This window comes from Musa acuminata, chromosome BXJ3-1 (assembly GCF_036884655.1).
Source record: "Musa acuminata AAA Group cultivar baxijiao chromosome BXJ3-1, Cavendish_Baxijiao_AAA, whole genome shotgun sequence".
Lineage (NCBI taxonomy): Eukaryota > Viridiplantae > Streptophyta > Magnoliopsida > Zingiberales > Musaceae > Musa > Musa acuminata.
In genome coordinates this window covers 27645567-27669499 of record NC_088349.1, presented here as the reverse complement: position 1 = coordinate 27669499, position 23933 = coordinate 27645567, and the positions used below count along the sequence as shown (strand labels likewise).

Here is a 23933-nt window from a genome sequence, read left to right as displayed (position 1 = left end):
CCGAAAACAATCGTCTCGGAGGTCTACGGGAGATGTTTCGTATCTCGGGACGCAAAAAGGAGTGCAACACGAGGACTTCCCGGGGGGTCACCCATCCTAGTACTACTCTCTCTCAAGCACCCTTAACTTCGGAGTTCTGATGGGATCCGGTGCTTTAGTGCTGGTATGATCGCACCGGTTTCGGGTGCTTCGTCCCTCGCCTATGTGCACGTCACGGCCGGCGCATCAACGTCCGGAGCCTCTTGCCCGTCACGAAACCGTCGGCGCTTTATCGAACGATCCCGAAATCCCTATCGCAAGCTCTCTCCGAGCCCTAGCCCGACGACTGCGTATCGGTCACGGCAAGCTCGCGCAGAAACCATCGGCACTTTCTCGAACGATCTCGGAATCGCTATTGCGACCCCAATCCGGAAAGCTCTTTCCGAGCCCCACGATACTAACTGCGTAGCGGTCACGGCAAATCCCGTGCCCGAAAACAATCGTCTCGGAGGTCTACGGGAGATGTTTCGTATCTCGGGACGCAAAAAGGAGTGCAACACGAGGACTTCCCGGGGGGTCTCCCATCCTAGTACTACTCTCGCCCAAGCACGCTTAACTTCGGAGTTCTGATTGGATCCGGTGCTTTAGTTCTGGTATGATCGCATTGGTTTCGAGTGCTTCGTCCCTCGCCAATGTGCACGTCGCGGCCGGTGCATCAACGTCCCAATCCGGAAAGCTCTTTCCGAGCCCCACGATACTGACTGCGTAGCGGTCACGGCAAATCCCGTGCCCGAAAACAATCGTCTCGGAGGTGTACGGGAGATGTTTCGTATCTCGGGACGTAAAAAGGAGTGCAACACGAGGACTTCCCGGGGGGTCACCCATCCTAGTACTACTCTCCCCAAGCACGCTTAACTTCGGAGTTCTGATGGGATCCGGTGCTTTAGTGCTGGTATGATCGCACCGGTTTCGGGTGCTTCGTCCCTCGGCTATGTGCACGTCGCGGCCGGCGCATCAACGTCCGGAGCCTCTTGCCCGTCACGAAACCGTCGGCGCTTTCTCGAACGATCACGAAATCCCGATTGCAAGCTCCCTCCGAGCCATAGCCCGACGACTGCTTATCGGTCACGGCAAGCTCCCGCCGAAACCATCGGCACTTTCTCGAACGATCTCGGAATCGCTATTGCGACCCCAATCCGGAAAGCTCTTTCCGAGCCCCACGATACTGACTGCGTAGCGGTCACAGCAAATCCCGTGCCCGAAAACAATCGTCTCGAAGGTCTACGAGAGATGTTTCGTATCTCGGGACGCAAAAAGGAGTTCAACACGAGGAATTCCCAGGGGGTCACACATCCTAGAACTACTCTCGCCCAAGCACGCTTAACTTTGGAGTTCTGATGGGATCCGGTGCTTTAGTGCTGGTATGATCGCACCTGTTTCGGGTGCTTTGCCCCTCGCCTATGTGCACGTCGCGGCCGGCGCATCAACGTCCGGAGCCTCTTGCCCGTCACGAAACCGTCGGTGCTTTCTCGTACGATCACAAAATCCATATCGCAAGCTCCCTCCGAGCCCTAGCCCAACGACTGCGTATCGGTCATGGCAAGCTCGCGCCGAAACCATCGGCACTTTCTCGAACGATCTCGGAATCGCTATTGCGACCCCAATCCGGAAAGCTCTTTCCGAGCCCCACGATACTGACTGCGTAGCGGTCACGGCAAATCTCGTGCCCGAAAACAATCGTCTCGGAGGTCTACGAGAGATGTTTCGTATCTCGGGACGCAAAAAGGAGTGCAACACGAGGAATTCCCGGGTGGTTACCCATCCTAGTACTACTCTCGCCCAAGCACGCTTAACTTCGGAGTTCTGATGGGATCCGGTGCTGGTATGATCGCACCGGTTTCGGGTGCTTCGCCCCTCGCCTATGTGCACGTCGCGGCCGGCGCATCAACGTCCGGAGTCTCTTGCCCGTCACGAAACCGTCGGCGCTTTATCGAACGATCCCGAAATCCCTATCGCAAGCTCTCTCCGAGCCCTAGCCCGACGACTGCGTATCGGTCACGGCAAGCTCGCGCAGAAACCATCGGCACTTTCTCGAACGATCTCGGAATCGCTATTGCGACCCCAATCTGGAAAGCTCTTTCCGAGCCCCACGATACTGATTGCGTAGCGGTCACGGCAAATCCCGTGCCCGAAAACAATCGTCTCGGAGATCTACGGGATATGTTTCGTATCTCGGGACGCAAAAAGGAGTGCAACACGAGGACTTCCCAGGGGGTCACCCATCCTAGTACTACTATCGCCCAATCACGCTTAACTTCGGAGTTCTGATGGGATCCGATGCTTTAGTGCTGGTATGATCGCACCGGTTTCGGGTGCTTCGTCCCTCGCCTATGTGCACGTCGCGGTCGGCACATCAACGTCCAGAGCCTCTTGCTAGTCACGAAACCGTCGGAGCTTTCTCGAACTATCCCGAAATCCCTATCGCAAGCTCTCTCCGAGCCCTAGCCCGACGACTGCGTATCGGTCACGGCAAGCTCGCGCCGAAACCATCGGCACTTTCTCGAACGATCTCGGAATCGCTATTGCGACCCCAATCCGGAAAGCCCGTTCCGAGCCCCACGATACTGACTGCGTAGCGGTCACGGCAAATCCCGTGCCCGAAAACAATTGTCTCGGAGGTCTACGGGAGATGTTTCGTATCTCGGGACGCAAAAAGGAGTGCCACACGAGGACTTCCCGTGGGGACACCCATCCTAGTACTACTCTCGCCCAAGCACGCTTAACTTCGGAGTTCTGATTGGATCCGGTGCTTTAGTGCTGGTATGATCGCACCGGTTTCGGGTGCTTCGTCCCTCGCCTATTTGCACGTCGCGGCTGGCGCATCAATGTCCGGAGCCTCTTGTCCGTCACGAAACCGTCGGCGCTTTCTCGAACGATCACGAAATCCCTATTGCAAGATCCCTCCGAGCCCTGGCCCAACGACTGCGTATCGGTCAGGGCAAGCTCGCGCCGAAACAAGCGGCACTTTCTCGAACGATATCGGAATCGCTATTGCGACCCCATTCCGGAAAGCTCTTTCCGAGCCCCATGATACTGACTGCGTAGCGGTCACGGCAAATCCCGTGCCCGAAAACAATCGTCCCGGAGGTCTACGGGAGAAGTTTCGTATCTCGGGACGCAAAACCCATCCTAGTACTACTCTCGCCCAAACACGCTTAACTTCGGAGTTCTGATGGGATCCGGTGCTTTAGTGCTGGTATGATCGCACCGGTTTCGGGTGCTTCGTCCCTCGCCTATGTGCACGTCGCGGCCGGCGCATCAACGTCCGGAGCCTCTTGCCCGTCACGAAACCGTCGGCGCTTTCTCGAACGATCACGAAATCCCTATTGCAAGCTCCCTCCGAGCCCTAGCCCAACGACTGCGTATCGGTCAGGACAAGCTCGCGCCGAAACCATCGGCACTTTCTCGAACGATCTCGGAATCGCTATTGCGACCCCAATCCGGAAAGCTCTTTCCGAGCCCAATGATACTGACTGCGTAGCGGTCACGGCAAATCCCGTGCCCGAAAACTATCGTCTCGGAGGTCTACGGGAGATGTTTCGTATCTCGGGGCGCAAAAAGGAGTGCAACACGAGGACTTCCCGCGGGGTCACCCATCCTAGTACTACTCTCGCAAATGCACGCTTAACTTCGGAGTTCTGATGGGATCCGGTGCTTTAGTGCTGGTATGATCGCATCGGTTTCGGGTGCTTCGTCCCTCGCCTATGTGCACGTCGCGGTCGGCACATCAACGTCCGGAGCCTCTTGCACGTCACGAAACCGTCGGCGCTTTCTCGAACGATCTCGAAATCCCTATCGTAAGCTCTCTCCGAGCCCTAGCCCGACGACTGCGTATCGGTCACGGCAAGCTCGCGCCGAAACCATCGGCACTTTCTCGAACGATCTCGGAATCGCTATTGCGACTCCAATCCGGAAAGCTCTTTCCGAGCCCCACGATATTGACTGTGTAGCGGTCACGGCAAATCCCGTGCCCGAAAACAATCGTCTCGGAGGTCTACGGGTGATGTTTCGTATCTCGGGACGCAAAAAGGAGTGCAACACGAGGAATTCCCGGGGGGTCACCCATCCTATTACTACTCTCGCCCAAGCACGCTTAACTTCGGAGTTCTGATGGGATCCGGTGCTTTAGTGCTGGTTTGATCGCACTGGTTTCGGGTGCTTCGTCCCTCGCCTATGTGCACGTCGCGGCCGGCGCATCAACGTCCGGAGCCTCTTGCTCGTCACGAAACCGTCGGCGCTTTCTCGAACGATCACGAAATCCCTATTGCAAGCTCCCTCCGAGCCCTAGCCCAACGACTGCGTATCGGTCAGGACAAGCTCGCGCCGAAACCATCGGCACATTCTCGAACGATCTCGGAATCGCTATTGCGACCCCAAACCGGAAAGCTCTTTCCGAGCCCCATGATACTGACTGCGTAGCGGTCACGGCAAATCCCGTGCCCGAAATCGATCGTCTCGGAGGTCTACGGGAGATGTTTCGTATCTCGGGACGCAAAAAGGAGTGCAACACGAGGACTTCCCGGGGGGTCACCCATCCTAGTACTACTCTCGCCCAAGCACGCTTAACTTCGGAGTTTTGATAGGATCCGGTGCTTTAGTGCTGGTATGATCGCACCGGTTTCGGGTGCTTCGTCCCTCGCCTATGTGCACGTCGCGGCCGGCGCATCAACGTCCGGAGCCTCTTGCCTGTCACGAAACCGTCGGCGCTTTCTCGAACGATCCCGAAATCCCTATCGCAAGCTCTCTCCGAGCCCTAGCCCGACGACTGCGTATCGGTCACGGCAAGCTCGCGCCGAAACCATCGGCACTTTCTCGAACGATCTCAGAATCGCTATTGCGACCCCAATCCGTAAAGCTCTTTCCGAGCCCCACGATACTGACTGCGTGGCGGTCACGGCAAATCCCGTGCCCGAAAACTATCTTCTCGGAGGTCTACGGGAAATGTTTCGTATCTCGGGACGCAAAAAGGAGTGCAACACAAGGACTTCCCGGGGGGTCACCCATCCTAGTACTACTCTCGCCCAAGCCCGCTTAACTTCGGAGTTCTGATGGGATCCGGTGCTTTAGTGCTGGTATGATCGCACCGGTTTCGGGTTCTTCGTCCCTCGCCTATGTGCACGTCGCGGTCGGCACATCAACATCCGGAGCCTCTTGCCTGTCACGAAACCGTCGGCGCTTTCTCGAACGATCCCGAAATCCCTATCGCAAGCTCGCGCCGAAACCATCGGCACTTTCTCGAACGATCTCAGAATCGCTATTGCGACCCCAATCCGGAAAGCTCTTTCCGAGCCCCACGATACTGACTGCGTAGCGGTCACGGCAAATCCTGTCTCGAAGGTCTACGGGAGATGTTTTGTATCTCGGGATGCAAAAAGGTGTGCAACACGAGGACTTCCCAGGGGGTCACCCATCCTAGTACTACTCTCGCCCAAGCACGCTTAACTTCGGAGTTCTGATTGGATCCGGTGCTTTAGTGCTGGTATGATCGCACCGGTTTCGGGTGCTTCGTCCCTCGCCTATGTGCACGTCGAGGCCGGCGCATCAACGTCCGGAGCCTCTTGCCCGTCACAAAACCGTCGGCGCTTTCTCGAACGATCCAGAAATCCCGATTGCAAGCTCCCTCCGAGCCATAGCCCGACGACTGCTTATCGGTCACGGCAAGCTCGCGCCGAAACCATCGGCACTTTCTCGAACGTTCTCGGAATCGCTAATTCGACCCCAATCCGGAAAGCTCTTTCCGAGCCCCACGATACTGACTGCGTAGCGGTCACGGCAAATCCCGTGCCCGAAAACAATCGTCTCGGAGGTCTACGGGAGATGTTTCGTATCTCGGGACGCAAAAAGGAGTGCAACACGAAGACTTCCCGCGGGGTCACCCATCCTAGTACTACTCTCGCCCAAGCATGCTTAACTTCGGAGTTCTGATGGAATCCGGTGCTTTAGTGCTGGTATGATCGCACCGGTTTCGGGTGCTTCGTCCCTCGCCTATGTGCACGTCGCGGTCGGCACATCAACGTCCGGAGCCTCTTGCACGTCACGAAACCGTCGGCGCTTTCTCGAACGATCTCGAAATCCCTATCGTAAGCTCTCTCCGAGCCCTAGCCCGACGACTGCGTATCGGTCACGGCAAGCTCGCGCCGAAACCATCGGCACTTTCTCGAACGATCTCGGAATCGCTATTGTGACTCCAATCCGGAAAGCTCTTTCCGAGCCCCACGATATTGACTGTGTAGCGGTCACGGCAAATCCCGTGCCCGAAAACAATCGTCTCGGAGGTCTACGGTTGATGTTTCGTATCTCGGGACGCAAAAAGGAGTGCAACACGAGGAATTCCTGGGGGGTCACCCATCCTATTACTACTCTCGCCCAAGCACGCTTAACTTCGGAGTTCTGATGGGATCCGTTGCTTTAGTGCTGGTATGATCGCACCGGTTTCGGGTGCTTCGTCCCTCGCCTATGTGCACGTCGCGGCCGGCGCATCAACGTCCGGAGCCTCTTGCTCGTCACGAAACCGTCGGCGCTTTCTCGAACGATCACGAAATCCCTATTGCAAGCTCCCTCCGAGCCCTAGCCCAACGACTGCGTATCGGTCAGGACAAGCTCGCGCCGAAACCATCGGCACTTTCTCGAACGATCTCGGAATCGCTATTGCGACCCCAAACCGGAAAGCTCTTTCCGAGCCCCATGATACTGACAGCGTAGCGGTCACGGCAAATCCCGTGCCCGAAATCGATCGTCTCGGAGGTCTACGGGAGATGTTTCGTATCTCGGGACGCAAAAAGGAGTGCAACACGAGGACTTCCCGGGGGGTCACCCATCCTAGTACTACTCTCGCCCAAGCACGCTTAACTTCGGAGTTTTGATGGGATCCGGTGCTTTAGTGCTGGTATGATCGCACCGGTTTCGGGTGCTTCGTCCCTCGCCTATGTGCACGTCGCGGCCGGCGCATCAACGTCCGGAGCCTCTTGCCCGTCACGAAACCGTCGGCGCTTTCTCGAACAATCACGAAATCGCTATTGCAAGCTCACTCCGAGCCCTAGCCCAACGACTGCGTATCGGTCAGGGCAAGCTCGCGTCGAAACCATCGGCACTTTCTCGAACGATCTCGGAATCGCTATTGCGACCCTAATCCGGAAAGCTCTTTCCGAGCCCCACGATACTGACTGCGTAGCGGTCACGGCAAATCCCGTGCCCGAAAACTATCTTCTCGGAGGTCTACGGGAAATGTTTCGTATCTCGGGACGCAAAAAGGAGTGCAACACAAGGACTTCCCGGGGGGTCACCCATCCTAGTACTACTCTCGCCCAAGCACGCTTAACTTCGGAGTTCTGATGGGATCCGGTGCTTTAGTGCTGGTATGATCGCACCGGTTTCGGGTGCTTCGTCCCTCGCCTATGTGCACGTCGCGGTCGGCACATCAACATCCGGAGCCTCTTGCCTGTCACGAAACCGTCGGCGCTTTCTCGAACGATCCCGAAATCCCTATCGCAAGCTCTCTCCGAGCCCTAGCCCGACGACTGCGTATCGGTCACGGCAAGCTCGCGCCGAAACCATCGGCACTTTCTCGAACGATCTCAGAATCGCTATTGCGACCCCAATCCGTAAAGCTCTTTCCGAGCCCCACGATACTGACTGCGTAGCGGTCACGGCAAATCCCGTGCCCGAAAACAATCGTCTCGGAGGTCTACGGGAGATGTTTCGTATCTCGGGACGCAAAAAGGAGTGCAACACGAAGACTTCCCGCGGGGTCACCCATCCTAGTACTACTCTCGCCCAAGCATGCTTAACTTCGGAGTTCTGATGGAATCCGGTGCTTTAGTGCTGGTATGATCGCACCAGTTTTAGGTTCTTCGTCCCTCGCCTATGTGCATGTCGCGGTCGGCACATCAACGTCTGGAGCCTCTTGCCCGTCACGAAACCGTCGGCGCTTTCTCGAACGATCCCGAAATCCCTATCGCAAGCTCTCTCCGAGCCTTAGCCCGACGACTGCGTATCGGTCACGGCAAGCTCGCGCCAAAACCATTGGCACTTTCTCGAACGATTTCAGAATCGCTATTGCGACCCCAATCCGGAAAGCTCTTTCCGAGCCCCACGATACTGACTGCGTAGCGGTCACGGCAAATCCCGTGCCCGAAAACAATCGTCTCGGAGGTCTACGGGAGATGTTTCGTATCTCGGGACGCAAAAAGGAGTGCAACACGAGGACTTCCCGGGTGGTCACCCATCCTAGTACTACTCTCGCCCAAGCACACTTAACTTCGGAGTTTTGATGGGATCCGGTGCTTTAGTGCTGGTATGATCGCACCGGTTTTGGGTGGTTCGACCCTCGCCTATGTGCACGTCGCGGCCGGCGCATCAACGTCCGGAGCCTCTTGCCCGTCACGAAACCGTCGGCGCTTTCTCGAACGATCCCGAAATCCCGATTGCAAGCTCCCTCCGAGCCATAGCCCGACGATTGCTTATCGGTCACGGCAAGCTCGCGCCAAAACCATCGGCACTTTCTCGAACAATCTCGGAATCGCTAATGCGACCCCAATCCTTCGTATCTCGGGACGCAAAAAGGAGTGCAACACGAGGACTTCCTGGGGGGTCACCCATCCTAGTACTACTCTCGCCCAAGCACGCTTAACTTCGGAGTTTTGATGGGATCCGGTGCTTTAGTGCTGGTATGATCGCACTGGTTTTGGGTGCTTCGTCCCTCGCCTATGTGCACGTCGCGGCCGGCGCATCAACGTCCGGAGCCTCTTGCCCGTCACGAAACCGTCGGCGCTTTCTCAAACAATCACGAAATCCCTATTGCAAGCTCCCTCCGAGCCCTAGCCCAACGACTGCGTATCGGTCAGGGCAAGCTCGCGCCGAAACCATCGGCACTTTCTCGAACGATCTCGGAATCGCTATTGCGACCCCAATCCGGAAAGCTCTTTCCGAGCCCCACGATACTGACTACGTAGCGGTCACGGCAAATCCCGTGCCCGAAAATAATCGTCTCGGAGGTCTACGGGAGATGTTTCGTATCTCGGGACGCAAAAAGGAGTGCAACACGAGGACGTCCCGGGAGGTCACCCATCCTAGTACTACTCTCGCCCAAGCACGCTTAACTTCGGAGTTCTGATGGGATCCGGTGCTTTAGTGATGGTATGATCGCACCGGTTTCGGGTTCTTCTTCCCTCGCCTATGTGCACGTCGCAGCCGGCGCATCAACGTCGGAGCCTCTTGCCCGTCACGAAACTGTCGGCGCTTTTTCGAACGATCCCGAAATCCCGATTGCAAGCTCCTCCGAGCCATAGCCCGACGACTGCTTATCGGTCACGGCAAGCCGCGCCGAAACCATCGGCACTTTCTCGAACGATCTCGGAATCGCTATTGCGACCCCAATCCGGAAAGCTCTTTCCGAGCCCCACGATACTGACTGCGTAGCGTTCACGACAAATCCCGTGCCCGAAAACAATCGTCTCGGAGGTCAACGAGAGATGTTTCGTATCTCGGGACGCAAAAAGGAGTGCAACACGAGGAATTCCCGGGGGGTCACCCATCCTAGTACTACTCTCGCCCAAGCACGCTTAACTTCGGAGTTCTGATGGGATCCGGTGCTTTAGTGCTGGTATGATCGCACCGGTTTCGGGTGCTTCGCCCCTCGCCTATGTGCACGTCGCGGCCGGCGCATCAACGTCCCTAGCCCAACGACTGCTTATCGGTCATGGCAAGCTCGCGCCGAAACCATCGGCACTTTCTCGAACGATCTCGGAATCGCTATTGCGACCCCAATCCGGAAAGCTCTTTCCGAGCCCCACGATACTGACTGCGTAGCGGTCACGGCAAATCCCGTGCCCGAAAACAATCGTCTCGGAGGTCTACGGATCCCGTGCCCGAAAACAATCGTCTCGGAGGTCTACGGGAGATGTTTCGTATCTCGCGACGCAAAAAGGAGTGCAACACGAGGACTTCCCGGGGGGTCACCCATCCTAGTACTACTCTCGCCCAAGCACGCTTAACTTCGGAGTTCTGATGGGATCCGGTGCTTTAGTGCTGGTATGATCGCACTGGTTTTGGGTGCTTCGTCCCTCGCCTATGTGCACGTCGCGGCCGGCGCATCAACGTCCGGAGCCTCTTGCCCGTCGCGAAACCGTCGGCGCTTTCTCGAACGATCACGAAATCCCTATTGCAAGCTCCCTCCGAGCCCTAGCCCAACGACTGCGTATCGGTCATGGCAAGCTCGCGCCGAAACCATCGGCACTTTCTCGAACGATCTCGGAATCGCTATTGCGACCCCAATCCGGAAAGCTCTTTCCGAGCCCCACGATACTGACTATGTAGCGGTCACGGCAAATCCCGTGCCCGACAACAATCGTCTCGGAGGTCTACGAGAGATGTTTCGTATCTCGGGACGCAAAAAGGAGTGCAACACGAGGAATTCCCGGGGGGTCGCCTATCCTAGTACTACTCTCGCCCAAGCACGCTTAACTTCGGAGTTCTGATGGGATCCGGTGCTTTAGTGCTGGTATGATCGCACCGGTTTCGGGTGCTTCGCCCCTCGCCTATGTGCACGTCGCGGCCGGCGCATCAACGTCCGGAGCCTCTTGCCCGTCGCGAAACCGTCGGCGCTTTCTCGAACGATCACGAAATCCCTATTGCCAGCTCCCTCCGAGACCTAGCCCAACGACTGCGTATCGGTCATGGCAAGCTCGCGCCGAAACCATCGGCACTTTCTCGAACGATCTCGGAATCGCTATTGCGACCCCAATCCGGAAAGCTCTTTCCGAGCCCCACGATACTGACTGCGTAGCGGTCACGGCAAATCCCGTGCCCGAAAACAATCATCTCGGAGGTCTACGGGAGATGTTTCGTATCTCAGGACGCAAAAAGGAGTGCAACACGAGGACTTCCCGGGGGGTCCATCCAAGTACTACTCTCACCCAAGCATGTTTAACTTCGGAGTTCTGATGGGATCCGGTGCTATAGTGCTGGTATGATCGCACCGGTTTCGGGTGCTTCGTCCCTAGCCTATGTGCACGTCGCGGTCGGCACATCAACGTCCGGAGCCTCTTGCCCGTCACGAAACCGTCGGGGGTTTCTCGAACGATCCCGAAATCCCTATCGCAAGCTCTCTCCGAGCCCTAGCCCGACGACTGCGTATCGTTAACGGCAAGCTCGCGCCGAAACCATCGGCACTTTCTCGAACGATCTCGGAATCGCTATTGCGACCCCAATCCAGAAAGCTCTTTCCGAGCCCCACGATACTGACTGCGTAGCGGTCACGGCAAATCCCGTGCCCGAAAACAATCATCTCGGAGGTCTACGGGAGATGTTTCGTATCTCGCGACGCAAAAAGGAGTGCAACACAAGGACTTCCCGGGGGGTCACCCATCCTAGTACTACTCTCACCCAAGCACGCTTAACTTCAGAGTTCTGATGGGATCCGGTGCTTTAGTGCTGGTATGATCGCACCGTTTTCGGGTGCTTCGTCCCTCGCCTATGTGCACGTCGCAGCCGGCGCATCAACGTCCGGAGCCTCTTGCCCGTCGCGAAACCGTCGGCGCTTTCTCGAACGATCACGAAATCCCTATTGCAAGCTCCCTCCGAGCCCTAGCCCAACGACTGCGTATCGGTCATGGCAAGCTCGCGCCGAAACCATCGGCACTTTCTCGAACGATCTCGGTATCGCTATTGCGACCCCAATCCGGAAAGCTCTTTCCGAGCCCCACGATACTGACTACGTAGCGGTCACGGCAAATCCCGTGCCCGAAAATAATCGTCTCGGAGGTCTACGGGAGATGTTTCGTATCTCGGGACGCAAAAAGGAGTGCAACACGAGGACGTCCCAGGGGGTCACCCATCCTAGTACTACTCTCGCCCAAGCACGCTTAACTTCGGAGTTCTGATGGGATCCGGTGCTTTAGTGATGGTATGATCGCACCGGTTTCGGGTGCTTCTTCCCTCGCCTATGTGCACGTCGCAGCCGGCGCATCAACGTCCGGAGCCTCTTGCCCGTCACGAAACCGTCGGCGCTTTTTCGAACGATCCCGAAATCCATATTGCAAGCTCCTCCGAGCCATAGCCCGACGACTGCTTATCGGTCACGGCAAGCCGCGCCGAAACCATCGGCACTTTCTCGAACGATCTCGGAATCGCTATTGCGACCCCAATCCGGAAAGCTCTTTCCGAGCCCCACGATACTGAATGCGTAGCGTTCACGACAAATCCCGTGCCCGAAAACAATCGTCTCGGAGGTCAACGAGAGATGTTTCGTATCTCGGGACGCAAAAAGGAGTGCAACACGAGGAATTCCCGGGGGGTCACCCATCCTAGTACTACTCTCGCCCAAGCACGCTTAACTTCGGAGTTCTGATGGGATCCGGTGCTTTAGTGCTGGTATGATCGCACCGGTTTTGGGTGCTTCGCCCCTCGCCTATGTGCACGTCGCGGCCGGCGCATTAACGTCCGGAGCCTCTTGCCCGTCGCGAAACCGTCGGCGCTTTCTCGAACGATCACGAAATCCCTATTGCAAGCTCCCTCCGAGCCTAGCCCAACGACTGCGTATCGGTCATGGCAAGCTCGCGCCGAAACCATCGGCACTTTCTCGAACGATCTCGGAATCGCTATTGCGACCCCAATCCGGAAAGCTCTTTCCGAGCCCCACGATACTGACTGCGTAGTGGTCACGGCAAATCCCGTGCCCGAAAACAATCGTCTCGGAGGTCTACGGGAGATGTTTCGTATCTCGCGACGCAAAAAGGAGTGCAACACGAGGACTTCCCGAGGGGTCACCCATCCAAGTACTACTCTCACCCAAGCATGTTTAACTTCGGAGTTCTGATGGGATCCGGTGCTATAGTGCTGGTATGATCGCACCGGTTTCGGGTGCTTCGTCCCTAGCCTATGTGCACGTCGCGGTCGGCACATCAACGTCCGGAGCCTCTTGCCCGTCACGAAACCGTCGGGGGTTTCTCGAACGATCCCGAAATCCCTATCGCAAGCTCTCTCCGAGCCCTAGCCCGACGACTGCGTATCGTTAACGGCAAGCTCGTGCCGAAACCATCGGCACTTTCTCGAACGATCTCAGAATCGCTATTGCGACCCCAATCCGGAAAGCTCTTTCCGAGCCCCACGATACTGACTGCGTAGCGGTCACGGCAAATCCCGTGCCCGAAAACAATCGTCTCGGAGGTCTACGGGAGATGTTTCGTATCTCGCGACGCAAAAAGGAGTGCAACATGAGGACTTCCCGGGGGGTCACCCATCCTAGTACTACTCTAGCCCAAGCACGCTTAACCTCGGAGTTCTGATGGGATCCGGTGATTTAGTGCTGGTATGATCGCACCGTTTTTGGGTGCTTCGTCCCTCGCCTATGTGCACGTCGCGTCCGGCGCATCAACGTCCGGAGCCTCTTGCCCGTCGCGAAACCGTCGGCGCTTTCTCGAACGATCACGAAATCCCTATTGCAAGCTCCATCCGAGCCCTAGCCCAACGACTGCGTATCGGTCATGGCAAGCTCGCGCCGAAACCATCGGCACTTTCTCGAACGATCTCGGAATCGCTATTGCGACCCCAATCCGGAAAGCTCTTTCCGAGCCCCACGATACTGACTACGTAGCGTTCACGACAAATCCCGTGCCCGAAAATAATCGTCTCGGAGGTCTACAGGAGATGTTTCGTATCTCGGGACGCAAAAAGGAGTGCAACACGAGGACGTCCCGGGGGGTCACCCATCCTAGTACTACTCTCGCCCAAGCACGCTTAACTTCGGAGTTTTGATGGGATCCGGTGCTTTAGTGATGGTATGATCGCACCGGTTTCGGGTGCTTCGTCCCTCGCCTATGTGCACGTCGCGGCCGGCGCATCAACGTCCGGAGCCTCTTGCCCGTCACGAAACCGTCGGCGCTTTTTCGAACGATCCCGAAATCCCGATTGCAAGCTCCTCCGAGCCATAGCCCGACGACTGCTTATCGGTCACGGCAAGCCGCGCCGAAACCATCGGCACTTTCTCGAACGATCTCGGAATCGCTATTGCGACCCCAATCCGGAAAGCTCTTTCCGAGCCCCACGATACTGACTGCGTAGCGTTCACGACAAATCCCGTGCCCGAAAACAATCGTCTCGGAGGTCAACGAGAGATGTTTCGTATCTCGGGACGCAAAAAGGAGTGCAACACGAGGAATTCCCGGGGGGTCACCCATCCTAGTACTACTCTCGCCCAAGCACGCTTAACTTCGGAGTTCTGATGGGATCCGATGCTTTAGTGCTGGTATGATCGCACCGGTTTCGGGTGCTTCGCCCCTCGCCTATGTGCACGTCGCGGCCGGCGCATCAACGTCCGGAGCCTCTTGCCCGTCACGAAACCGTCGGCGCTTTCTCGAACGATCACGAAATCCCTATTGCAAGCTCCCTCCGAGCCCTAGCCCAACGACTGCGTATCGGTCATGGCAAGCTCGCGCCGAAACCATCGGCACTTTCTCGAACGATCTCGGAATCGCTATTGCGACCCCAATCCGGAAAGCTCTTTCCGAGCCCCACGATACTGACTATGTAGCGGTCACGGCAAATCCCGTGCCCGACAACAATCGTCTCGGAGGTCTACGAGAGATGTTTCGTATCTCGGGACGCAAAAAGGAGTGCAACACGAGGAATTCCCGGGGGGTCGCCTATCCTAGTACTACTCTCGCCCAAGCACGCTTAACTTCGGAGTTCTGATGGGATCCGGTGCTTTAGTGCTGGTATGATCGCACCGGTTTCGGGTGCTTCGCCCCTCGCCTATGTGCACGTCGCGGCCGGCGCATCAACGTCCGGAGCCTCTTGCCCGTCGCGAAACCGTCGGCGCTTTCTCGAACGATCACGAAATCCCTATTGCCAGCTCCCTCCGAGACCTAGCCCAACGACTGCGTATCGGTCATGGCAAGCTCGCGCCGAAACCATCGGCACTTTCTCGAACGATCTCGGAATCGCTATTGCGACCCCAATCCGGAAAGCTCTTTCCGAGCCCCACGATACTGACTGCGTAGCGGTCACGGCAAATCCCGTGCCCGAAAACAATCATCTCGGAGGTCTACGGGAGATGTTTCGTATCTCAGGACGCAAAAAGGAGTGCAACACGAGGACTTCCCGGGGGGTCCATCCAAGTACTACTCTCACCCAAGCATGTTTAACTTCGGAGTTCTGATGGGATCCGGTGCTATAGTGCTGGTATGATCGCACCGGTTTCGGGTGCTTCGTCCCTAGCCTATGTGCACGTCGCGGTCGGCACATCAACGTCCGGAGCCTCTTGCCCGTCACGAAACCGTCGGGGGTTTCTCGAACGATCCCGAAATCCCTATCGCAAGCTCTCTCCGAGCCCTAGCCCGACGACTGCGTATCGTTAACGGCAAGCTCGCGCCGAAACTATCGGCACTTTCTCGAACGATCTCGGAATCGCTATTGCGACCCCAATCCAGAAAGCTCTTTCCGAGCCCCACGATACTGACTGCGTAGCGGTCACGGCAAATCCCGTGCCCGAAAACAATCATCTCGGAGGTCTACGGGAGATGTTTCGTATCTCGCGACGCAAAAAGGAGTGCAACACAAGGACTTCCCGGGGGGTCACCCATCCTAGTACTACTCTCACCCAAGCACGCTTAACTTCAGAGTTCTGATGGGATCCGGTGCTTTAGTGCTGGTATGATCGCACCGTTTTCGGGTGCTTCGTCCCTCGCCTATGTGCACGTCGCAGCCGGCGCATCAACGTCCGGAGCCTCTTGCCCGTCGCGAAACCGTCGGCGCTTTCTCGAACGATCACGAAATCCCTATTGCAAGCTCCCTCCGAGCCCTAGCCCAACGACTGCGTATCGGTCATGGCAAGCTCGCGCCGAAACCATCGGCACTTTCTCGAACGATCTCGGTATCGCTATTGCGACCCCAATCCGGAAAGCTCTTTCCGAGCCCCACGATACTGACTACGTAGCGGTCACGGCAAATCCCGTGCCCGAAAATAATCGTCTCGGAGGTCTACGGGAGATGTTTCGTATCTCGGGACGCAAAAAGGAGTGCAACACGAGGACGTCCCAGGGGGTCACCCATCCTAGTACTACTCTCGCCCAAGCACGCTTAACTTCGGAGTTCTGATGGGATCCGGTGCTTTAGTGATGGTATGATCGCACCGGTTTCGGGTGCTTCTTCCCTCGCCTATGTGCACGTCGCAGCCGGCGCATCAACGTCCGGAGCCTCTTGCCCGTCACGAAACCGTCGGCGCTTTTTCGAACGATCCCGAAATCCATATTGCAAGCTCCTCAGAGCCATAGCCCGACGACTGCTTATCGGTCACGGCAAGCCGCGCCGAAACCATCGGCACTTTCTCGAACGATCTCGGAATCGCTATTGCGACCCCAATCCGGAAAGCTCTTTCCGAACCCCACGATACTGAATGCGTAGCGTTCACGACAAATCCCGTGCCCGAAAACAATCGTCTCGGAGGTCAACGAGAGATGTTTCGTATCTCGGGACGCAAAAAGGAGTGCAACACGAGGAATTCCCGGGGGGTCACCCATCGTAGTACTACTCTCGCCCAAGCACGCTTAACTTCGGAGTTCTGATGGGATCCGGTGCTTTAGTGCTGGTATGATCGCACCGGTTTTGGGGGCTTCGCCCCTCGCCTATGTGCACGTCGCGGCCGGCGCATTAACGTCCGGAGCCTCTTGCCCGTCGCGAAACCGTCGGCGCTTTCTCGAACGATCACGAAATCCCTATTGCAAGCTCCCTCCGAGCCTAGCCCAACGACTGCGTATCGGTCATGGCAAGCTCGCGCCGAAACCATCGGCACTTTCTCGAACGATCTCGGAATCGCTATTGCGACCCCAATCCGGAAAGCTCTTTCCGAGCCCCACGATACTGACTGCGTAGTGGTCACGGCAAATCCCGTGCCCGAAAACAATCGTCTCGGAGGTCTACGGGAGATGTTTCGTATCTCGCGACGCAAAAAGGAGTGCAACACGAGGACTTCCCGGGGGGTCACCCATCCAAGTACTACTCTCACCCAAGCATGTTTAACTTCGGAGTTCTGATGGGATCCGGTGCTATAGTGCTGGTATGATCGCACCGGTTTCGGGTGCTTCGTCCCTAGCCTATGTGCACGTCGCGGTCGGCACATCAACGTCCGGAGCCTCTTGCCCGTCACGAAACCGTCGGGGGTTTCTCGAACGATCCCGAAATCCCTATCGCAAGCTCTCTCCGAGCCCTAGCCCGACGACTGCGTATCGTTAACGGCAAGCTCGTGCCGAAACCATCGGCACTTTCTCGAACGATCTCAGAATCGCTATTGCGACCCCAATCCGGAAAGCTCTTTCCGAGCCCCACGATACTGACTGCGTAGCGGTCACGGCAAATCCCGTGCCCGAAAACAATCGTCTCGGAGGTCTACGGGAGATGTTTCGTATCTCGCGACGCAAAAAGGAGTGCAACATGAGGACTTCCCGGGGGGTCACCCATCCTAGTACTACTCTAGCCCAAGCACGCTTAACTTCGGAGTTCTGATGGGATCCGGTGATTTAGTGCTGGTATGATCGCACCGTTTTCGGGTGCTTCGTCCCTCGCCTATGTGCACGTCGCGTCCGGCGCATCAACGTCCGGAGCCTCTTGCCCGTCGCGAAACCGTCGGCGCTTTCTCGAACGATCACGAAATCCCTATTGCAAGCTCCATCCGAGCCCTAGCCCAACGACTGCGTGTCGGTCATGGCAAGCTCGCGCCGAAACCATCGGCACTTTCTCGAACGATCTCGGAATCGCTATTGCGACCCCAATCCGGAAAGCTCTTTCCGAGCCCCACGATACTGACTACGTAGCGTTCACGACAAATCCCGTGCCCGAAAATAATCGTCTCGGAGGTCTACAGGAGATGTTTCGTATCTCGGGACGCAAAAAGGAGTGCAACACGAGGACGTCCCGGGGGGTCACCCATCCTAGTACTACTCTCGCCCAAGCACGCTTAACTTCGGAGTTTTGATGGGATCCGGTGCTTTAGTGATGGTATGATCGCACCGGTTTCGGGTGCTTCGTCCCTCGCCTATGTGCACGTCGCGGCCGGCGCATCAACGTCCGGAGCCTCTTGCCCGTCACGAAACCGTCGGCGCTTTTTCGAACGATCCCGAAATCCCGATTGCAAGCTCCTCCGAGCCATAGCCCGACGACTGCTTATCGGTCACGGCAAGCCGCGCCGAAACCATCGGCACTTTCTCGAACGATCTCGGAATCGCTATTGCGACCCCAATCCGGAAAGCTCTTTCCGAGCCCCACGATACTGACTGCGTAGCGTTCACGACAAATCCCGTGCCCGAAAACAATCGTCTCGGAGGTCAACGAGAGATGTTTCGTATCTCGGGACGCAAAAAGGAGTGCAACACGAGGAATTCCCGGGGGGTCACCCATCCTAGTACTACTCTCGCCCAAGCACGCTTAACTTCGGAGTTCTGATGGGATCCGATGCTTTAGTGCTGGTATGATCGCACCGGTTTCGGGTGCTTCGCCCCTCGCCTATGTGCACGTCGCGGCCGGCGCATCAACGTCCGGAGCCTCTTGCCCGTCACGAAACCGTCGGCGCTTTCTCGAACGATCACGAAATCCCTATTGCAAGCTCCCTCCGAGCCCTAGCCCAACGACTGCGTATCGGTCATGGCAAGCTCGCGCCGAAACCATCGGCACTTTCTCGAACGATCTCGGAATCGCTATTGCGACCCCAATCCGGAAAGCTCTTTCCGAGCCCCACGATACTGACTGCGTAGCGGTCACGGCAAATCCCGTGCCCGAAAACAATCGTCTCGGAGGTCTACGGGAGATGTTTCGTATCTCGCGACGCAAAAAGGAGTGCAACACGAGGACTTCCCGGGGGGTCACCCATCCTAGTACTACTCTCGCCCAAGCACGCTTAACTTCGGAGTTCTGATGGGATCCGGTGCTTTAGTGCTGGTATGATCGCACCGGTTTCGGGTGCTTCGTCCCTCGCCTATGTGCACGTCGCGGCCGGCGCATCAACGTCCGGAGCCTCTTGCCCGTCGCGAAACCGTCGGCGCTTTCTCGAACGATCACCAAATCCCTATTGCAAGATCCCTCCGAGCCCTAGCCCAACGACTGCGTATCGGTCATGGCAAGCTCGCGCCGAAACCATCGGCACTTTCTCGAACGATCTCGGAATCGCTATTGCGACCCCAATCCGGAAAGCTCCTTCCGAGCCCCACGATACTGACTGCGTAGCGGTCACGGCAAATCCCGTGCCCGAAAACAATCGTCTCGGAGGTCTACGGGAGATGTTTCGTATCTCGGGACGCAAAAAGGAGTGCAACACGAGGACTTCCCGGGTGGTCACCCATCCTAATACTACTCTCGCCCAAGCACGCTTAACTTCGGAGTTCTGATGGGATCCGGTGCTTTCGTGCTGGTATGATCGCACCGGTTTTGGGTGCTTCGTCCCTCGCCTATGTGCACGTCGCGGTCGGCACGAAATCCCTATCGCAAGCTCTCTCCGAGCCCTAGCCCACAGCGTAGCGGTCACGGCAAATCCCGTGCCCGAAAACAATCGACTCGGAGGTCTACGGGAGATGTTTCGTATCTCGGGACGCAAAAAGGAGTGCAACACGAGGACTTCCCGGGGGGTCACCCATCCAAGTACTACTCTCACCCAAGCATGTTTAACTTCGGAGTTCTGATGGGATCCGGTGCTATAGTGCTGGTATGATCGCACCGGTTTCGGGTGCTTCGTCCCTAGCCTATGTGCACGTCGCGGTCGGCACATCAACGTCCGGAGCCTCTTGCCCGTCACGAAACCGTCGGGGCTTTTTCGAACGATCCCGAAATCCCTATCGCAAGCTCTCTCCGAGCCCTAGCCAGACGACTGCGTATCGTTCACGGCAAGCTCGCGCCGAAACCATCGGCACTTTCTCGAACGATCTCGGAATCGCTATTGCGACCCCAATACGGAAAGCTCTTTCCGAGCCCCACGATACTGACTGCGTAGCGGTCACGGCAAATCCCGTGCCCGAAAACAATCGTCTCGGAGGTCTACGAGAGATGTTTCGTATCTCGCGACGCAAAAAGGAGTGCAACACGAGGACTTCCCGAGGGGTCACCCATCCTAGTACTACTCTCGCCCAAGCACGCTTAACTTCGGAGTTCTGATGGGATCCGGTGCTTTCGTGCTGGTATGATCGCACCGGTTTCGGGTGCTTCGTCCCTCGCCTATGTGCACGTCGCGGCCGGCGCATCAACGTCCGGAGCCTCTTGCCCGTCGCGAAACCGTCGGCGCTTTCTCGAACGATCACGAAATCCCTATTGCAAGATCCCTCCGAGCCCTAGCCCAACGACTGCGTATCGGTCATGGCAAGCTCGCGCCGAAACCATCTGCACTTTCTCGAATGATCTCGGAATCGCTATTGCGACCCCAATCCGGAAAGCTCTTTCCGAGCCCCACGATACTAACTGCGTAGCGGTCACGGCAAATCCCGTGCCCGAAAACAATCGTCTCGGAGGTCTACGAGAGATGTTTCGTATCTCGCGACGCAAAAAGGAGTGCAACACGAGGACTTCCCGGGGGGTCACCCATCCTAGTACTACTCTCGCCCAAGCACGCTTAACTTCGGAGTTCTGATGGGATCCGGTGCTTTCGTGCTGGTATGATCGCACCGGTTTCGGGTGCTTCGTCCCTCGCCTATGTGCACGTCGCGGCCGGCGCATCAACGTTCGGAACCTCTTGCCCGTCGCGAAACCGTCGGCGCTTTCTCGAACGATCACGAAATCCCTATTGCAAGATCCCTCCGAGCCCTAGCCCAACGACTGCGTATCGGTAATGGCAAGCTCGCGCCGAAACCATCGGCACTTTCTCGAACGATCTCGGAATCGCTATTACGACCCCAATCCGGAAAGCTCTTTCCGAGCCCCACGATACTGACTGTGTAGCGGTCACGGTAAATCCCGTGCCCGAAAACAATCGTCTCGGAGGTCTACGGGAGATGTTCGTATCTCGGGACGCAAAAAGGAGTGCAACACGAGGACTTCCCGGGGGGTCACCCATCCTAGTACTACTCTCACCCAAGCACGCTTAACTTCGGAGTTTTGATAGGATCCGGTGCTTTAGTGCTGGTATGATCGCATCGTTTTCTGTTGCTTCGTCCCTCTCCTATGTGCACGTCGCGGCCGGCGCATCAACGTCCGGAGCCTCTTGCCCGTCGCTTTCTCGAACGATCACTAAATCCCTATTGCAAGCTCCCTCCGAGCCCTAGCCCAACGACTGCGTATCGGTCATGGCAAGCTCGCGCCGAAACCATCGGCACTTTCTCGAATGATCTCGGAATCGCTATTGCGACCCCAATCCGGAAAGCTCTTTCCGAGCCCCACGATACTAACTGCGTAGCGGTCACGGCAAATCCCGTGCCCGAAAACAATCGTCTCGGAGGTCTACGAGAGATGTTTCGTATCTCGCGACGCAAAAAGGAGTGCAACACGAGGACTTCCCGGGGGGTCACCCATCCTAGTACTACTCTCGCCCAAGCACGCTTAACTTCGGAGTTCTGATGGGATCCGGTGCTTTCGTGCTGGTATGATCGCACCGGTTTCGGGTGCTTCGTCCCTCGCCTATGTGCACGTCGCGGCCGGCGCATCAACGTTCGGAACCTCTTGCCCGTCGCGAAACCGTCGGCGCTTTCTCGAACGATCACGAAATCCCTATTGCAAGATCCCTCCGAGCCCTAGCCCAACGACTGCGTATCGGTCATGGCAAGCTCGCGCCGAAACCATCGGCACTTTCTCGAACGATCTCGGAATCGCTATTGCGACCACAATCTGGAAAGCTCTTTCCGAGCCCCACGATACTGACTACGTAGCGGTCACGGCAAATCCCGTGCCCGAAAATAATCGTCTCGGAGGTCTACGGGAGATGTTTCGTATCTCGGGACGCGAAAAGGAGTACAACACGAGGATGTCCCGGGGGGTCACCCATCCTAGTACTACTCTCGCCCAAGGACGCTTAACTTCGGAGTTCTGATGGGATCCGGTGCTTTAGTGCTGGTATGATCGCACCGTTTTCAGGTGCTTCGTCCCTCGCCTATGTGCACGTCGCGGCCGGCGCATCAACGTCCGGAGCCTCTTGCCAGTCGCGAAACCGTCGGCGCTTTCTCGAACGATCACGAAATCCCTATTGCAAGCTCCCTCCGAGCCCTAGCCCAACGACTGCGTATCGGTCATGGCAAACTCGCGCCGAAACCATCGGCACTTTCTCGAACGATCTCGGAATCGCTATTGCGACCCCAATCCGGAAAGCTCTTTCCGAGCCCCACGATACTGACTGCGTAGCGTTCACGACAAATCTCGTGCCCGAAAACAATCGTCTCGGAGGTCAACGAGAGATGTTTCGTATCTCGGGACGCAAAAAGGAGTGCAACACGAGGAATTCCCGGGGGGTCACCCATCCTAGTACTACTCTCGCCCAAGCACGCTTAACTTCGGAGTTCTGATGGGATCCGGTGCTTTAGTGCTGGTATGATCGCACCGGTTTCGGGTGCTTCGCCCCTCGCCTATGTGCACGTCGCGGCCGGCGCATCAACGTCCGCGCTTTCTCGAACGATCACGAAATCCCTATTGCAAGCTCCCTCCGAGCCCTAGCCCAACGACTGCGTATCGGTCATGGCAAGCTCGCGCCGAAACCATCGGCACTTTCTCGAACGATCTCGGAATCGCTATTGCGACCCCAATCCGGAAAGCTCTTTCCGAGCCCCACGATACTGACAGCGTAGCGGTCACGGCAAATCCCGTGCCCGAAAACAATCGTCTCGGAGGTCTACGGGAGATGTTTCGTATCTCGCGACGCATAAAGGAGTGCAACACGAGGACTTCCCGGGGGGTCACCCATCCTAGTACTACTCTCGCCCAAGCACGCTTAACTTCGGAGTTCTGATGGGATCCGGTGATTTAGTGCTGGTATGATCGCACCGGTTTCGGGTGCTTCGTCCCTCGCCTATGTGCACGTCGCGGCCGGCGCATCAACGTCCGGAGCCTCTTGCCCGTCGCGAAACCGTCGGCGCTTTCTCGAACGATCACGAAATCCCTATTGCAAGCTCCCTCCGAGCCCTAGCCCAACGACTGCGTATCGGTCATGGCAAGCTCGCGCCGAAACCATCGGCACTTTCTCGAACGATCTCGGAATCGCTATTGCGACCCCAATCCGGAAAGCTCTTTCCGAGCCCCACGATACTGACTGCGTAGCGGTCACGGCAAATCCCGTGCCCGAAAACAATCGTCTCGGAGGTCTACGGGAGATGTTTCGTATCTCGGGACGCAAAAAGGAGTGCAACACGAGGACTTCCCGGGGGGTCACCCATCCTAGTACTACTCTCGCCCAAGCACGCTTAACTTCGGAGTTCTGATGGGATCCGGTGCTTTAGTGCTGGTATGATCGCACCGTTTTCGGGTGCTTCGTCCCTCGCCTATGTGCACGTCGCGGCCGGCGCATCAACGTCCGGAGCCTCTTGCCCGTCGCGAAACCGTCGGCGCTTTCTCGAACGATCACGAAATCCCTATTGCAAGCTCCCTCCGAGCCCTAGCCCAACGACTGCGTATCGGTCATGGCAAGCTCGCGCCGAAACCATCGGCACTTTCTCGACCGATCTCGGAATCGCTATTGCGACCCCAATCCGGAAAGCTCTTTCCGAGCCCCACGATACTGACTACGTAGCGGTCACGGCAAATCCCGTGCCCGAAAATAATCGTCTCGGAGGTCTACGGGAGATGTTTCGTATCTCGGGACGCAAAAAGGAGTGCAACACGAGGACGTCCCGGGGGGTCACCCATCCTAGTACTACTCTCGCCCAAGCACGCTTAACTTCGGAGTTCTGATGGGATCCGGTGCTTTAGTGATGGTATGATCGCACCGGTTTCGGGTGCTTCGTCCC

The 23933-nt window shown here is 57.0% G+C and overlaps 51 non-coding genes and 1 pseudogene across 51 annotated transcripts; all 52 read right to left on the bottom strand.

Annotated features, from left to right (window-relative positions):
• Nucleotides 1-58: 58 nt before the first annotated feature.
• LOC135629844 (5S ribosomal RNA) lies at nt 59-177 on the bottom strand. Its single transcript, XR_010493408.1, has one exon. It is a non-coding gene; the product is annotated as a 5S ribosomal RNA (ribosomal RNA).
• Nucleotides 178-527: 350 nt separating this feature from the next.
• Nucleotides 528-646, bottom strand: LOC135629847 (5S ribosomal RNA). Its single transcript, XR_010493411.1, has one exon. It is a non-coding gene; the product is annotated as a 5S ribosomal RNA (ribosomal RNA).
• Nucleotides 647-827: 181 nt separating this feature from the next.
• Nucleotides 828-945, bottom strand: LOC135629871 (5S ribosomal RNA). Its single transcript, XR_010493434.1, has one exon. It is a non-coding gene; the product is annotated as a 5S ribosomal RNA (ribosomal RNA).
• Nucleotides 946-1295: 350 nt separating this feature from the next.
• On the bottom strand, nt 1296-1414 carry LOC135629986 (5S ribosomal RNA). Its single transcript, XR_010493546.1, has one exon. It is a non-coding gene; the product is annotated as a 5S ribosomal RNA (ribosomal RNA).
• Nucleotides 1415-1764: 350 nt separating this feature from the next.
• LOC135630061 (5S ribosomal RNA) lies at nt 1765-1875 on the bottom strand (annotated as a pseudogene).
• A 350-nt stretch (nt 1876-2225) lies between these two features.
• Nucleotides 2226-2344, bottom strand: LOC135629899 (5S ribosomal RNA). The gene has a single exon (XR_010493461.1). It is a non-coding gene; the product is annotated as a 5S ribosomal RNA (ribosomal RNA).
• A 350-nt stretch (nt 2345-2694) lies between these two features.
• Nucleotides 2695-2813, bottom strand: LOC135629857 (5S ribosomal RNA). Its single transcript, XR_010493420.1, has one exon. It is a non-coding gene; the product is annotated as a 5S ribosomal RNA (ribosomal RNA).
• Nucleotides 2814-3599: 786 nt separating this feature from the next.
• On the bottom strand, nt 3600-3718 carry LOC135629969 (5S ribosomal RNA). Its single transcript, XR_010493529.1, has one exon. It is a non-coding gene; the product is annotated as a 5S ribosomal RNA (ribosomal RNA).
• A 350-nt stretch (nt 3719-4068) lies between these two features.
• On the bottom strand, nt 4069-4187 carry LOC135630479 (5S ribosomal RNA). The gene has a single exon (XR_010494003.1). It is a non-coding gene; the product is annotated as a 5S ribosomal RNA (ribosomal RNA).
• A 350-nt stretch (nt 4188-4537) lies between these two features.
• On the bottom strand, nt 4538-4656 carry LOC135630567 (5S ribosomal RNA). The gene has a single exon (XR_010494089.1). It is a non-coding gene; the product is annotated as a 5S ribosomal RNA (ribosomal RNA).
• Nucleotides 4657-5006: 350 nt separating this feature from the next.
• Nucleotides 5007-5125, bottom strand: LOC135630385 (5S ribosomal RNA). Its single transcript, XR_010493909.1, has one exon. It is a non-coding gene; the product is annotated as a 5S ribosomal RNA (ribosomal RNA).
• Nucleotides 5126-5413: 288 nt separating this feature from the next.
• LOC135630367 (5S ribosomal RNA) lies at nt 5414-5532 on the bottom strand. The gene has a single exon (XR_010493892.1). It is a non-coding gene; the product is annotated as a 5S ribosomal RNA (ribosomal RNA).
• A 350-nt stretch (nt 5533-5882) lies between these two features.
• LOC135629787 (5S ribosomal RNA) lies at nt 5883-6001 on the bottom strand. Its single transcript, XR_010493354.1, has one exon. It is a non-coding gene; the product is annotated as a 5S ribosomal RNA (ribosomal RNA).
• Nucleotides 6002-6351: 350 nt separating this feature from the next.
• On the bottom strand, nt 6352-6470 carry LOC135629859 (5S ribosomal RNA). The gene has a single exon (XR_010493422.1). It is a non-coding gene; the product is annotated as a 5S ribosomal RNA (ribosomal RNA).
• Nucleotides 6471-6820: 350 nt separating this feature from the next.
• LOC135630352 (5S ribosomal RNA) lies at nt 6821-6939 on the bottom strand. The gene has a single exon (XR_010493878.1). It is a non-coding gene; the product is annotated as a 5S ribosomal RNA (ribosomal RNA).
• Nucleotides 6940-7289: 350 nt separating this feature from the next.
• LOC135630131 (5S ribosomal RNA) lies at nt 7290-7408 on the bottom strand. Its single transcript, XR_010493658.1, has one exon. It is a non-coding gene; the product is annotated as a 5S ribosomal RNA (ribosomal RNA).
• Nucleotides 7409-7758: 350 nt separating this feature from the next.
• On the bottom strand, nt 7759-7877 carry LOC135630558 (5S ribosomal RNA). Its single transcript, XR_010494080.1, has one exon. It is a non-coding gene; the product is annotated as a 5S ribosomal RNA (ribosomal RNA).
• A 350-nt stretch (nt 7878-8227) lies between these two features.
• Nucleotides 8228-8346, bottom strand: LOC135630421 (5S ribosomal RNA). The gene has a single exon (XR_010493947.1). It is a non-coding gene; the product is annotated as a 5S ribosomal RNA (ribosomal RNA).
• A 254-nt stretch (nt 8347-8600) lies between these two features.
• On the bottom strand, nt 8601-8719 carry LOC135630448 (5S ribosomal RNA). The gene has a single exon (XR_010493974.1). It is a non-coding gene; the product is annotated as a 5S ribosomal RNA (ribosomal RNA).
• A 350-nt stretch (nt 8720-9069) lies between these two features.
• Nucleotides 9070-9188, bottom strand: LOC135629794 (5S ribosomal RNA). Its single transcript, XR_010493361.1, has one exon. It is a non-coding gene; the product is annotated as a 5S ribosomal RNA (ribosomal RNA).
• Nucleotides 9189-9535: 347 nt separating this feature from the next.
• LOC135630049 (5S ribosomal RNA) lies at nt 9536-9654 on the bottom strand. Its single transcript, XR_010493599.1, has one exon. It is a non-coding gene; the product is annotated as a 5S ribosomal RNA (ribosomal RNA).
• Nucleotides 9655-9963: 309 nt separating this feature from the next.
• LOC135630253 (5S ribosomal RNA) lies at nt 9964-10082 on the bottom strand. The gene has a single exon (XR_010493782.1). It is a non-coding gene; the product is annotated as a 5S ribosomal RNA (ribosomal RNA).
• A 350-nt stretch (nt 10083-10432) lies between these two features.
• On the bottom strand, nt 10433-10551 carry LOC135630374 (5S ribosomal RNA). The gene has a single exon (XR_010493899.1). It is a non-coding gene; the product is annotated as a 5S ribosomal RNA (ribosomal RNA).
• Nucleotides 10552-10901: 350 nt separating this feature from the next.
• On the bottom strand, nt 10902-11017 carry LOC135630022 (5S ribosomal RNA). The gene has a single exon (XR_010493581.1). It is a non-coding gene; the product is annotated as a 5S ribosomal RNA (ribosomal RNA).
• A 350-nt stretch (nt 11018-11367) lies between these two features.
• Nucleotides 11368-11486, bottom strand: LOC135630515 (5S ribosomal RNA). The gene has a single exon (XR_010494038.1). It is a non-coding gene; the product is annotated as a 5S ribosomal RNA (ribosomal RNA).
• Nucleotides 11487-11836: 350 nt separating this feature from the next.
• LOC135630587 (5S ribosomal RNA) lies at nt 11837-11955 on the bottom strand. The gene has a single exon (XR_010494109.1). It is a non-coding gene; the product is annotated as a 5S ribosomal RNA (ribosomal RNA).
• A 348-nt stretch (nt 11956-12303) lies between these two features.
• Nucleotides 12304-12422, bottom strand: LOC135630038 (5S ribosomal RNA). Its single transcript, XR_010493596.1, has one exon. It is a non-coding gene; the product is annotated as a 5S ribosomal RNA (ribosomal RNA).
• Nucleotides 12423-12771: 349 nt separating this feature from the next.
• On the bottom strand, nt 12772-12890 carry LOC135629841 (5S ribosomal RNA). Its single transcript, XR_010493405.1, has one exon. It is a non-coding gene; the product is annotated as a 5S ribosomal RNA (ribosomal RNA).
• Nucleotides 12891-13240: 350 nt separating this feature from the next.
• Nucleotides 13241-13359, bottom strand: LOC135629955 (5S ribosomal RNA). The gene has a single exon (XR_010493516.1). It is a non-coding gene; the product is annotated as a 5S ribosomal RNA (ribosomal RNA).
• Nucleotides 13360-13709: 350 nt separating this feature from the next.
• On the bottom strand, nt 13710-13828 carry LOC135629968 (5S ribosomal RNA). Its single transcript, XR_010493528.1, has one exon. It is a non-coding gene; the product is annotated as a 5S ribosomal RNA (ribosomal RNA).
• Nucleotides 13829-14176: 348 nt separating this feature from the next.
• LOC135630217 (5S ribosomal RNA) lies at nt 14177-14295 on the bottom strand. The gene has a single exon (XR_010493746.1). It is a non-coding gene; the product is annotated as a 5S ribosomal RNA (ribosomal RNA).
• A 350-nt stretch (nt 14296-14645) lies between these two features.
• On the bottom strand, nt 14646-14764 carry LOC135630373 (5S ribosomal RNA). The gene has a single exon (XR_010493898.1). It is a non-coding gene; the product is annotated as a 5S ribosomal RNA (ribosomal RNA).
• A 350-nt stretch (nt 14765-15114) lies between these two features.
• On the bottom strand, nt 15115-15230 carry LOC135630021 (5S ribosomal RNA). Its single transcript, XR_010493580.1, has one exon. It is a non-coding gene; the product is annotated as a 5S ribosomal RNA (ribosomal RNA).
• Nucleotides 15231-15580: 350 nt separating this feature from the next.
• Nucleotides 15581-15699, bottom strand: LOC135630514 (5S ribosomal RNA). Its single transcript, XR_010494037.1, has one exon. It is a non-coding gene; the product is annotated as a 5S ribosomal RNA (ribosomal RNA).
• Nucleotides 15700-16049: 350 nt separating this feature from the next.
• LOC135630585 (5S ribosomal RNA) lies at nt 16050-16168 on the bottom strand. Its single transcript, XR_010494107.1, has one exon. It is a non-coding gene; the product is annotated as a 5S ribosomal RNA (ribosomal RNA).
• A 348-nt stretch (nt 16169-16516) lies between these two features.
• Nucleotides 16517-16635, bottom strand: LOC135630122 (5S ribosomal RNA). The gene has a single exon (XR_010493649.1). It is a non-coding gene; the product is annotated as a 5S ribosomal RNA (ribosomal RNA).
• A 349-nt stretch (nt 16636-16984) lies between these two features.
• LOC135629809 (5S ribosomal RNA) lies at nt 16985-17103 on the bottom strand. The gene has a single exon (XR_010493374.1). It is a non-coding gene; the product is annotated as a 5S ribosomal RNA (ribosomal RNA).
• A 350-nt stretch (nt 17104-17453) lies between these two features.
• LOC135629858 (5S ribosomal RNA) lies at nt 17454-17572 on the bottom strand. The gene has a single exon (XR_010493421.1). It is a non-coding gene; the product is annotated as a 5S ribosomal RNA (ribosomal RNA).
• A 350-nt stretch (nt 17573-17922) lies between these two features.
• Nucleotides 17923-18041, bottom strand: LOC135629967 (5S ribosomal RNA). Its single transcript, XR_010493527.1, has one exon. It is a non-coding gene; the product is annotated as a 5S ribosomal RNA (ribosomal RNA).
• A 348-nt stretch (nt 18042-18389) lies between these two features.
• LOC135630216 (5S ribosomal RNA) lies at nt 18390-18508 on the bottom strand. Its single transcript, XR_010493745.1, has one exon. It is a non-coding gene; the product is annotated as a 5S ribosomal RNA (ribosomal RNA).
• Nucleotides 18509-18858: 350 nt separating this feature from the next.
• On the bottom strand, nt 18859-18977 carry LOC135629959 (5S ribosomal RNA). Its single transcript, XR_010493520.1, has one exon. It is a non-coding gene; the product is annotated as a 5S ribosomal RNA (ribosomal RNA).
• Nucleotides 18978-19327: 350 nt separating this feature from the next.
• LOC135630112 (5S ribosomal RNA) lies at nt 19328-19446 on the bottom strand. Its single transcript, XR_010493637.1, has one exon. It is a non-coding gene; the product is annotated as a 5S ribosomal RNA (ribosomal RNA).
• A 172-nt stretch (nt 19447-19618) lies between these two features.
• LOC135629805 (5S ribosomal RNA) lies at nt 19619-19737 on the bottom strand. Its single transcript, XR_010493372.1, has one exon. It is a non-coding gene; the product is annotated as a 5S ribosomal RNA (ribosomal RNA).
• A 350-nt stretch (nt 19738-20087) lies between these two features.
• Nucleotides 20088-20206, bottom strand: LOC135630220 (5S ribosomal RNA). Its single transcript, XR_010493749.1, has one exon. It is a non-coding gene; the product is annotated as a 5S ribosomal RNA (ribosomal RNA).
• Nucleotides 20207-20556: 350 nt separating this feature from the next.
• On the bottom strand, nt 20557-20675 carry LOC135630197 (5S ribosomal RNA). The gene has a single exon (XR_010493726.1). It is a non-coding gene; the product is annotated as a 5S ribosomal RNA (ribosomal RNA).
• Nucleotides 20676-21024: 349 nt separating this feature from the next.
• On the bottom strand, nt 21025-21143 carry LOC135629951 (5S ribosomal RNA). The gene has a single exon (XR_010493512.1). It is a non-coding gene; the product is annotated as a 5S ribosomal RNA (ribosomal RNA).
• Nucleotides 21144-21479: 336 nt separating this feature from the next.
• On the bottom strand, nt 21480-21598 carry LOC135630184 (5S ribosomal RNA). The gene has a single exon (XR_010493713.1). It is a non-coding gene; the product is annotated as a 5S ribosomal RNA (ribosomal RNA).
• A 350-nt stretch (nt 21599-21948) lies between these two features.
• On the bottom strand, nt 21949-22067 carry LOC135629915 (5S ribosomal RNA). The gene has a single exon (XR_010493476.1). It is a non-coding gene; the product is annotated as a 5S ribosomal RNA (ribosomal RNA).
• A 350-nt stretch (nt 22068-22417) lies between these two features.
• Nucleotides 22418-22536, bottom strand: LOC135630027 (5S ribosomal RNA). The gene has a single exon (XR_010493586.1). It is a non-coding gene; the product is annotated as a 5S ribosomal RNA (ribosomal RNA).
• Nucleotides 22537-22857: 321 nt separating this feature from the next.
• Nucleotides 22858-22976, bottom strand: LOC135630155 (5S ribosomal RNA). The gene has a single exon (XR_010493682.1). It is a non-coding gene; the product is annotated as a 5S ribosomal RNA (ribosomal RNA).
• Nucleotides 22977-23326: 350 nt separating this feature from the next.
• LOC135629947 (5S ribosomal RNA) lies at nt 23327-23445 on the bottom strand. The gene has a single exon (XR_010493509.1). It is a non-coding gene; the product is annotated as a 5S ribosomal RNA (ribosomal RNA).
• A 350-nt stretch (nt 23446-23795) lies between these two features.
• Nucleotides 23796-23914, bottom strand: LOC135629814 (5S ribosomal RNA). Its single transcript, XR_010493379.1, has one exon. It is a non-coding gene; the product is annotated as a 5S ribosomal RNA (ribosomal RNA).
• Between the last annotated feature and the right edge of the window lie 19 nt (nt 23915-23933).